This window comes from Chenopodium quinoa, unplaced genomic scaffold (genome assembly GCF_001683475.1).
Source record: "Chenopodium quinoa cultivar QQ74 unplaced genomic scaffold, ASM168347v1, whole genome shotgun sequence".
Taxonomy (NCBI): domain Eukaryota; kingdom Viridiplantae; phylum Streptophyta; class Magnoliopsida; order Caryophyllales; family Amaranthaceae; genus Chenopodium; species Chenopodium quinoa.
This window is the reverse complement of record NW_018742959.1, coordinates 3,388,823-3,399,829: the sequence shown is the minus strand read 5'-3', so window position 1 is coordinate 3,399,829 and position 11,007 is coordinate 3,388,823.

Below are 11,007 nucleotides of genomic sequence, written 5' to 3'. Positions count from 1 at the left end.
ATGCTTGATGCAGCCGACCCTCAGGAGCCTGACTTGGTCGAAGTGGCCAAGTCTATGATCAAAGCCGTTCCTCCAGCTGAAAGGGAGGCGGTCAGGGGTGTCGGCACCCTTGACCTAGACGGGATTGCAGGGGTCCTTGCTGAGGTATACTTAGCATATTTTTGAGTATTTGAATTCCAGGACGCCTGTTTTCTTTTTTGTTTGGAAACTGACGCATGTTCCCCTTTTTACTTAGGCCCTACTCCGAGTGAACGACCTTCGCAAGCCGCTTGACCGGAAGAACAAAGAGGTAAAGGCTGAAAAAGCTATGGCCGCCTCTGACTGTGATAAGGCAATGTTTCAAATTGCCCAAAATGAAGTTCTGACCATTAATATTCTTTATTATCAGGCGCAGGCTACCGCCGCTATCCGGGCTCAGTTAGAGGCGGCCAAGAAGAGGAATAGCGAGCTGGAGGCGACCATCAACAACCTCAAGGCCAAGCTGAGACCTCTTCTCCAAAAGATGTCCTCATACGAAACCTTGGAGAAATCCTTGGCGAGCGTAAAGGTACGCCTGGTGACCCAGGAGAAGAGTCTTACTCAGGAGCTCTCGAAAAAGGCCGAGCAAGAAAAGAAAGAGCTGGTCCGGGAGATGATGGAAGACTCTGCTCAAATCCAGCGCATGACTTGGGGTCGCCTCTTCCCCAATGCCGACTTTGCCTCCTGGGAAGAAACGTACCGCCAGTGTTCTGATAGATATAATCAAGAGATCTTGGTGGCTGCTGAGGAAGAGGCACTGGAGGAGGAGGAGCAGCCGGTGGTGGCGCTTGTGCCGCTTGGGGGTAATACATCAAAGAAGGATGCAGCTGAAGCCGAGTCAAGCAAAAAGAGTGATGACCAGGCGGCAGCTGCTAATATTGAAGATCTGCCCCCTTCATAAGCTTTATGTCTTCTTTCCCCGGCCTGCGTGCCGTTTGTTTGTATTTACCCGGCCAGGGGGCCGGGGCTCTGAATATTTTGCCGGTCTTTAATGACCGGCTTCTTTTTAATGAATATTTTTGTTTTGCTTCAAATTTGTTTAAGTATCGAATATTCTGATATCCAATTGTACACTATACCGACTGTTTTACATGGCCGATAGTTGCAGACAGGTACGGATAGTTAGTCACGCCGCCTATGCCCCTGGACGACTGGTTGTCTGTTTCTAGGCTAGACGATCAGTCGGCCATTTATCCAATCGGTATTCGAAACATTTTAAAGACTGGATCCCCTTTAGACAGGCGGTCCTGTCATTTGTAAAATTAACCAAGTAGGAAAGTGGTTTCCTACTTGTCATGCTTTTAGGCTAGAGACTTTAGGCCGTCTAGGCCGACTGTTCCTCGCCATATTTAATCTAGTGTGAACAGGTGCTGTATGAAGACCTTTTTAGTTTCATACTAATTTTTTAAGGAGTGACCAAGTAACTGAGTAGTAGAGGTATCAAGCGGTGGGTACCGGTTGTTCCCCTTTATTCGCCAATGTTTGTTGGCTTTTAACTCATAGGTTGTTAACCTAGCAAGAGTAATGGTTGAGAGCCCCTGTTTGCTAAAAACAGGCGGACGACTCATACCTTTTAGGCTCCATACTAAGTTTGAGAGAGTGACTATGAGTTAACTTTGGTGTTACTCAGTCGCCGTCACTCCTGCTTGAGTAGTAAAGGTACCAGGCGGCGGAGGCCGGCTGAACCTTTTGATTCGCCAAAGTTTGTTGGCTATTAACTCAAGAGGTACCCCCTGCATTTATCCCAAGTAATGCAGGCGGTCATCTGACTCAGATGTCAACTGCTACCACTGGTTTAGTTAGTGATAGAGTTATCCTTGTCTCAAAAACGGCTACGTGGTTGCCCTTGGGGACAGTCGTATAGGTGTTGTGTAATTAGTTTATAGAGCAATGTTCCACCCAAAAGGGAGCTGCTCTCTGCGACGAATTTCATCCGGAGGGATGCCGCCGGACGCCTGCTATGATGTTGGGACAGGTCGTATTAGTTTAAAGATTGGATCAGTTGGCTTGGCGCCTGGACTGATCATTCGGCTTTTGGCCTTGGTTAGTTCTTGGTTAACGTAGGTGCTAAGTAAGAGGAGGGTAGCCGCCTGTTTAGGCACAGGGTCGGCCAGGCCCTGATCATTTTTAGCTAAGTATAAGGGGGGTGGCTGTGTGCTTTGGAACCAGTCGGCCCTCTTCTATGGAGAGTAGCCGACTATATATCCAGACGACATGCCCCTATGGTGATAGAGTAAAATATTCAATGGAGAGTAGCCGACTGTAAAGGTAAAGGCGGCATGCCCCTCTGAAGATAGAGTAAAATACTCAATGGAGAGTAGCCGACTGTAAAGGTACAAACGGCATGCTTTGAAGATAGAGTAAAATACTCAATGGAGAGTCGCCGACTGTAAAGGTACAGACGGCATGCCCCTCTGATGATAAAGTGAAATACTCAATGGAGAGTAGGCGACTGTAAATGTATAGGTGGCCTGCCCCTCTTAAGTAAGAATAAAAATTAAACATGGAGAGTAGCCGACTGTTTGTTAGTAGGCATGCCCCTCTTAAGTAAAAATGAAAACTGAGTATGGAGAGTAGCCGACTGTTTGTTAGTAGGCGTGCCCCTCTTAGTACGAAATTGAATATTAAGTATGCAAAATTTTATTAAGTAGCCCTTGACTATTTATATCATTCAAAAGAAATATTTCTTAAGATTATCTGCATTCCAAGTTCGAGGCAACGGTTGGCCGTCTGGTGTTTCCAGACGGTAGGTACCGTCCCTGACCTCTTCACAGATTCGGTAGGGTCCTTCCCAGTTGGGAGTTAGTTTGCCAGACTCATTAGCCCTTCCAACTGCTTCCATTTTTCTAAGTACAAAGTCCCCCACTTTGAGTGGACGCCTGTGTACTTTTTTGTTGTATGATCTAGTCATTCTCAGGCGGTAAATTTCATGGCGCAAGACAGCATTGCCCCTCCTTTCAGGAAGTGAGTCTAATGCCAGGCGCATGGCTTCCCAGTTTGCCTCTTCGTCATATAGCATTACTCGAAGAGTCGGCTCGTAGTGTTTTGTTGGAAGAACAGCTTCCGCACCATAAGTTAGGAGGAATGGAGTTTCTCCAGTCGCCCCTTTTTCAGTCGTCCTAATGGCCCAGAGAACATGTGGTAATTCATCCGCCCATAGGTCGCCTGCTCGTTCAATCTTTTTCTTGAGACCGACTGAGATGATTTTATTAAAGGCTTCTACCTGGCCGTTTGCTTGTGGACGGCCGACAGATGCAAAGTAGTGTGCAATTCCTTGGTCACCTAACCAGCTTTTGAGAACAGGCGTCTCAAATTGGGGACCATTATCAAAAACCATAGACATGGGAACCCCGAACCGAGTGATGACATTTTTCCAAATGAATGAAATTACATCCTTCATCTTGATTCCCTTTACAGCCTCCGCCTCTACCCATTTAGTGAAGTAGTCGACGGCAACAAGTATGTACCTCCTTCCGCCTGTAGCAGGCGTATATGGACCCAGAATATCCATGCCCCACTTAGCAAACGGTAGTAGGCTATGAATGGTAGTGAGGTCAGTAGCCGGACGGTGAATTAGCTTGCCAAACCTTTGGCACTTGTCACATTTTTTCACCATCTCCATTGCATCTGCTTCTAAAGTAGGCCAAAAGTAGCCCTGCCGCCTTGCCCGTTGAGCAAGAGTCCTACCGCATATATGGGAAGCACAGTAACCAGAGTGAAGATCGTCTAGTATCTCTCGTCCCTTTTCTGGAGTAACACACTTTAAGAAGGGTTGAAGGTACCCCCTTTTGTGAAGTTCTCCCTTTATTATTTCAAAACTGGTTGCTCGTTTTTTCAGTGCTGCCGCCTGTTGATGATCATCCGACAGGGTACCGTTTGTCAGATATGCCCTGATTGGATCCATCCAGGTTGAGCTTCTGTCTAGGATTCCAATAGGGTCTTCCTCGATGCTTCTCTTCTCCATTACTTCCCAAAAAACAGTTCGAGGGGTATCACAGGAGGCGGATGATGCTAATTTTGAAAGTGCATCCGCCTGGTTGTTTTCTGATCTCGGCACTTGGGTCAGATGGAAATCCTTAAGGGAGCCGACTGCTTGTCGGACCGCCTGTAAATACTTGATCATGGCCGGATGGGTTGCTTCGTATTCGCCATTGTACTGACTCACTATCAATTGTGAATCGGAACAGGCGTCTATTTTTCTTGCCCCTGCCGCCTTGCACATGCGGATTCCGGCTAGTAAAGCTTCATATTCTGCCTCATTGTTTGAGGTCTGAAAACTGAAGCGTAGAGCATACTCGTACCTGTCGCCCTCTGGCGACTGACATATGACGCCTGCTCCACAACCATTTGAAGTAAAGCTTCCATCCACATATACCTTCCAGAATTGGTCTGGAACTTGAGAGTCAGGATGACGAGTCATCTCAACAATAAAGTCAGTAAAGACTTGCCCCTTCACTGCTTTTCTAGGCTCGAAGGTAACTTCGAGGCTCTGTATTTCTATGGCCCATTTGATCATTCGGCCTGACGACTCCATGATGGTCAATGGCCGCTTGATAGGTTGGTCTGTATACACGACGACTGCATGTGCCAAAAAGTAGGGCTTCAATTTTTTAACAGCCATGAAGAGTGCAAGACCAAATTTCTCCACTAAGGGATACCTCAACTCGGCATTTTTTAGTACGTGATTGACAAAGTAGACCGGGAGCTGATTGCCGTCTCTTTCAGCAAGGAGAACAGCGCTTAACGCATGATCAGAGACGGCCAGGTACATGTAGAGTACTTCTTTGGGCAAAGGGCTGACCAGCCTCGGCAAGGAATGCAAGTGAACTTTCAATTTCTGGAAGGCCGCCTCAGCATCCGGCCCCCATTCAAACCTTGCCTTTTTCTTAATTGCCTGGAAAAAGTATAGGCATTTGTCGCCTGATCGGCTTAGAAATCTTCCCAAGGCCGCCAGACAACCTGTTAACTTCTGAACCTCTCGGATGGTACGAGGCGACTGCATGTCGATGACCGCCTGCACCTTCTCAGGGTTCGCCTTTATTCCTCTCTGATTGATAAGGAATCCGAGAAATTTCCCAGACTCAACTCCAAAGAAACATTTCCTGGGATTGAGCATGACATGGTGCCGCCTGAGTGTGGCGAAAGTTTCTCGGAGGTCCGACAGATGATCTTTCTGAAGTTTAGACTTGACAATCATATCATCAATATATGCCTCGACATTTCTCCCAATCTGATCAAAGAACATAGTGTTTATCATTCGCTGGAAAGTGGCCGGGGCATTCTTAAGACCAAACGGCATGACCGTGTAACAGTATAACCGCTGATCAGTGACGAAGACCGTCTTCTCCTGATCTTTCTTCCATAAAGAAATTTGATGGAAACCAGAGTAGGCGTCCATAAAGCTCATCAAAGCATGGCCGGCTGTTGAGTCGACCAGGTTATCAATTTTAGGCAGAGGGTAACTGTCTTTGGGGCACGTCTTGTTTAAGTCTGTGTAGTCTACACACATTCGCCAGGTGCCATTCGGCTTTTTAACAAGCACCACATTTGCAACCCAGTCTGGGAAGTAACATTGCCGAATGAACCCTGCATCAAGTAATTTTTTAACTTCGGCGGCTGCCGCTGGACTTTTTTCTTCGCCATGGTTCCGCTTCTTCTTCCGTACCGGCTTCTTTTTCGGATCCACGGCCAGTTTATGTACCGCCAGATCAGGAGTAATGCCTGGCATTTCATGGACTTCGAATGCAAAGATGTCCTTGTATTCTTTCAATAGTTTGTGAAAGTCGTCACCCAGGTCCCTTAGAGCAGTCGTCCCAACCTTGATTGCTTTGTCAGGACGCGAGTTATCTAAGATCAGGTCCGTATGCTCACCAGCCGGCTGAGGGCGGAATTCATCCGACCGCTCCTCTGACAATGATTGCTATTTTCTGTTTTTTCTTGCGGCCCTTGTCTGGGATGCCTTTCTCTTCTTGTCGCCTGTTTCTTGAACAGGCGCACTCTCCTTGACATTGTCAAGGTCTATTTTTCCACCGCTCGACCCAGTGGCCATAACAGTGGGCTTGACATCCGAGAGATAGCACTCTCGGGCCATCCTCTGATCTCCCCTTAGGGACCCGACTGTTCCATTATCCCTCTCAAACTTGAGCAACATAAGAGATGGGATTATAACAGCCTTGGAATTATTCAGGGTTGGTCGTCCCAGAATCATGTTGTAGGCCAAGAGTTCTTCTACTACCAGGAACCGGACTACCATGTGTCGTCCTTCCCCTTTTTCGCCCAGGCGGATGGGTAAATCCACTCGTCCCACTGGGTGGACTCCTCCTCCTCCAAACCCTACTAAAGGGTGGGATGCCGGATGTATGAAATCAGTCTGATATTTTAGTTTCGACAGACATTTGCTACTGATGAGATCTGAGGAGCTACCGGTATCTATGAGGATTCGGCCAACTCTCTGGTTGGCCACTTTACATTCAATAACGATAGGGTCGTCATGCGACCCTCTTACCCCTCCTAGATCTTCTTCAGTGATGACAATCTCAAGAAATGAATATTTGGAGGGCCGTTCTTGGTGAACGGAATTTACATCTAACCGTCTGATATTGTCTTTGTTGCCCCTAATAGTGGGGCCGCCTCCTGAGAAGCCGCCTGCAATGGTGTAGACGACTGCATCATCTATATCGGAGCTGTCAGCCTGTTGATTCTTTTTGGCGGACTGCTTTTTCGAGGAAGTGTTCCCCGTAGATTTCTTGACATAAGTGTCAAGATCACCTTGCTCAGCCAGGCGGTCCAGATACCGCATGGGACTGATGCATTCATTGGTGTGATGACCAACATCTTCATGATAATCACATAATTTTTCTTGGTTCCGGTTGTTTGCAGAACCCTTCATGGGGACCGACTTCTCAATTGAGATCTGTCCCTTGATTTCCTTTAGGATAAATTGGCTATCCTTGTTAAACGCATACTTTGGGGAGTATGGTTTGAATTCTTTTTTCTTCTTCTGGGCCGGCTTTTTAGAGGAATCAGCCGCCCAGACCTCTTTTCTCTTCTCGTATTTGTTTGACGACTGTTTCTGTCGTCCTTCTCTTTTGTCGGACCTTCTCCTGTCTGACTGTTTTACCGTACTACAAAGATCAGTCGCCTGTATATAGGCTTCCGCTTCAATCAAGGCCTCTTGAAGAGTCGCCACCCTCTTGCGGACCAAATCAAATTTGAAGGTTGACCCGTCTTTGAGACCTCTGAAAAAGTCAGTATAGGCTACTTCATCCGGTAACCCTTGAATCTGTATTCTCATCAGGTTAAACCGCCTGATGTAAGAACGAAGCCCCTCCTTCTCGCCCTGCCGAATTGTTCCTAAATCAAGGGTCGTCTTCTTCGCAGGGATGTTCATGGCGAAGTTGGAGGTGAATAAGTAAGCAAGCGTCTTGAAGTTATTTACACAACCAGTCGGCAGGTTGCCGAACCATTGTTGTGCGATTCCTTTGAGAGTCGTTGGGAAACACTTGCACCAAGTGGGATCATCCAACCCTTGAAGGTACATCAGGTTGGTGAATGCCAACAGATGGTCTTATGGGTTAGTAGTGCCGTCATAGGCGCCTACTAATACATTTTTCACTTTGGCCGGCTGAGCGTCTTCAGTAATTTCCTTGGATAAGGCCGACGGCTGTTCAACAAGTCTAAGCAACCGTAGCTTCCAGTCCATAGGTTGGACATTTTTTGCTGCATGTCCACCAAACGGAGGTGGCTGTAAAAATTACTGTTTTTGCGGTACAAACGGTAAGTTTGGTACCGCCTGGTCGCTATGAAAGCCGGACTGACGGGAGGTGCCGCCTGACTGACTCTCATGATACGACTGAGTATGCCTCATCGAGGTATTTGGCAGACTGTCTTGGAAGTATGAAGTAGAGGCCGACTCTGACAATCGGGCACTCTTCTTCTGCTCTAGCAATAGCCGAGCGTCTGTGTATGTTTTCCTCGACCCGTCCGCCTGAATATGACGAACAGGTTTCCTATTTCCTGGAGTAGGAAAACGGTATTTTGTGAAATCAAGGGCAGGCGGCTCCCACTTCCTAGATTTAGGATGAGTGGTCGCCTCTCGCCCTTGAACTGGCTTCCTCTTCCGTGAAGTGGAGGGTTTCTTAGCCGACTGCTCCTTGTCCGGAGCAGGCGGCTTCTTGTTGATCAACTCTTGAATTTCTCCCTTGAAGTCCCTCATGAAGGTCATGAGTTCGTCCCTTGTGATGGGAGCAGACCCATCAGTCGGCTGCTGCCGAACAGGCGGTGCGCCTGCTGGCTCGCTTCCAGTTTGAAAATGTTCCCGTTCCCTCCTTTCGGTATGACGGGTACGTCGGGCCCTTAGGGTTCCGTCTGAAGCTGTGTGAGCTTCAAATTCAAATTCATTCTCAGTATCGCGGTCCGATTGAACTAGAGGATCGTCCAGGGGACGTCTCTCTTCAGGAGCCGGTACAAACATGGGTGCCATCTCAGAAGTACTCTCCCCACAGACGGCGCCAAAATGTTTCGGGGTTTTCTGATGTCCTGCGGGAGAGTTACAATTCCGAGACTGGAACCGGACGCCTGTACCTGCAAAACTAACGGATGCTCCGGATGGTTGGAGATCCGCCTCCGACGGTCAAGTTAGTACTTGATTAAGGAGTAATTAATGCGGAAATTAAAGTGGTTGGGTCTCTCTAGGTGAGAGTGTTTAATGTGTGTAATCTGCGTTGTTCGCGTAATCTCCCTTAATGAGGATTAAGGGAGGTATTTATAACCTCGGGAAACGTGCCAATCTAGGTTTAGGTTAACCTTGGGCTGATTGGGCTTCCCTCGGAATTTGGGCCTAGGTGACCGGCTTCTCCATTAGGCATGGAGTATGCCACGTGTCATGACATAATAAGTCCAGGGTGGACGAATAAGCGTGTGCCACGTGGAAAGCTTTGAGATGTCCAACTGGGGGACACTTGGCAGGACCTGATTGGCCCACGTGGCGCATTCCGATTGGTGGGAGCAAAATCCCCTAATCAGCTATCTTCATGATAAACACCATGGGGTCGTTATGCAAGACCTTGACCTTCCCTCGGTTAACCTCGCTGACTGTTACCTCTAGAAAGGGTTCAACTTTGGCCCCCTCGGCCTGCATCACCTTGCCGAGCTTCCAAGCATCTTGCTTGATTCCTTTCATGGTTGGGCCGCCTTCAACAAAGCCACCTGATATCACGGCGTCTATACAATAATCTTTACTATTACCATCATCTTTTTTGGTTTGCTTTTGCTTTTTCTTCTCGGAGCTGTTGTTTGTTTGAGTATAAGTGAATTTCAAAACATATGAGTTCAGCATGCCCTTCTCGGCCAGCTTATCTAGTATTTGCTTCAGGTTAATGTTATCGTTCGTGTCATGTCCCATGTCCTTGTGGTAATGACAATATTTGTTCTTGTTACGGTAATGAGTCTAGCCTCTAATCGGCTGGGGCTTCTCAAACTCAAATTTGTCCTTAATCTCCATCAGGATTGAATAACAATCTTTAGTGAACTCATAGTGAGGCTCGTACGCCTTAACCTTGTTTAATGTTGGCTGCTGATCATCCGCCACCTAGAATTCTTTTTGTTTCTTTCCTTCCTTTGTCTTTCCGGCCGAGTCTTGCTAAGAAGATGGCTTCTTCTCATCCCCCTTGGCCGGCTGCTCTGATTTGGTGAGAGAACAAATATCAGCTGCCTCTATATAGGCTTCGACTTCCCACAGAACGCCTGCGCATGTCCAAACCTTTTTTCTGACCAAGTCAAACTTAAAACCATTATGCCTTAATCCCTAGAGAAATTCTGAGTACGCCATTTCATCCGAAAGATTCTGAATCTGGGCTTTTTCTTGGTTGAACCTCTGGACGTACAAGCGCAACCCCTCATTCTTTCCTTGGACAATTGTGGACAAATTAAGGCTGGTGTTTCTTGGGGGAATATTTTATGAAAAGTTTCCAACGAACAGCATACTTAGAGTAGTGAAGCAAATTACGCACCCGGTCGACATGCTGTTGAACCAGTCTTGTGCCACACCCTTAAGGGTGTCCGGGAAGCACCTACACCAGGTGGAATCATCAACACTTTACAGGTACATCAAGTTTCTGTACGAGGTGACGTGATCCTCTGGCTTGCCCGAACCATCATAGGCACCCACGAGTACGCTCTTCACCTTTTAAGGTTGGGGAGAAATAAGGATCTCCTAAGAGAATGGAGGCGGATTTTCTCCAAAATTAAGCAGGCGCATTTGCCAATTAATAGGCTCCAGCGGGTCCTGTCAGGTAAAGGGCCTGGTCGAACGGCTGGGCGAATTGTCCATAGTGCCCGAGGACATTAGGACTGTGCGGCAAAAATGCATTCAAATTATGAGGAATTTGATACTAAACAGGCTGAATTAGTTGAATATGAACGGGAGTCAGAGTACGAGCAGTATGACTTACGCTGGTTTTGGCCGTGCTGGTATGTTGGGAAAAAGAGTGGTTAGAGAATTCATCCAGCATTGTGGGAGTGGAAGCTGTTTCGAGGTTTTTTGTACGTACCTGAATGGAGGGTGTGTGCGTTCCTCGGGAGACAGATCCGCAATGCAACATCGAATGGCCGGGTCACCTGCAAAACAACGGACCCTAGGGGAGCCGGAGTTCCACCTCCGACAATCAAGTTAGTGATCAAAATAATGCATTTTTAGAGATAGAAAGTAGAGAGAAGGGAGAGTGATTGTGGGGGGCATTGCCCTTGGAAAGATAATTGGATGCCTTAAATGATGTAAATGATCAGTATTTATACAGCCTTAGGAATGTTCCTTTTAGGTTATTTAACCTAAGTAGATTGGCTTCCCACTATTTTACGGTTTCTAGGGTTGTGGGCTTAGAGCCCATTTTTACCCCTTTTATCAATGAGTGACACGTGTCATGCTGTAATTGGCTCATTGAGCGCTGAGCTTTCGGACACGGTTCGCGGTGGAATTGGTCCACATTTAGA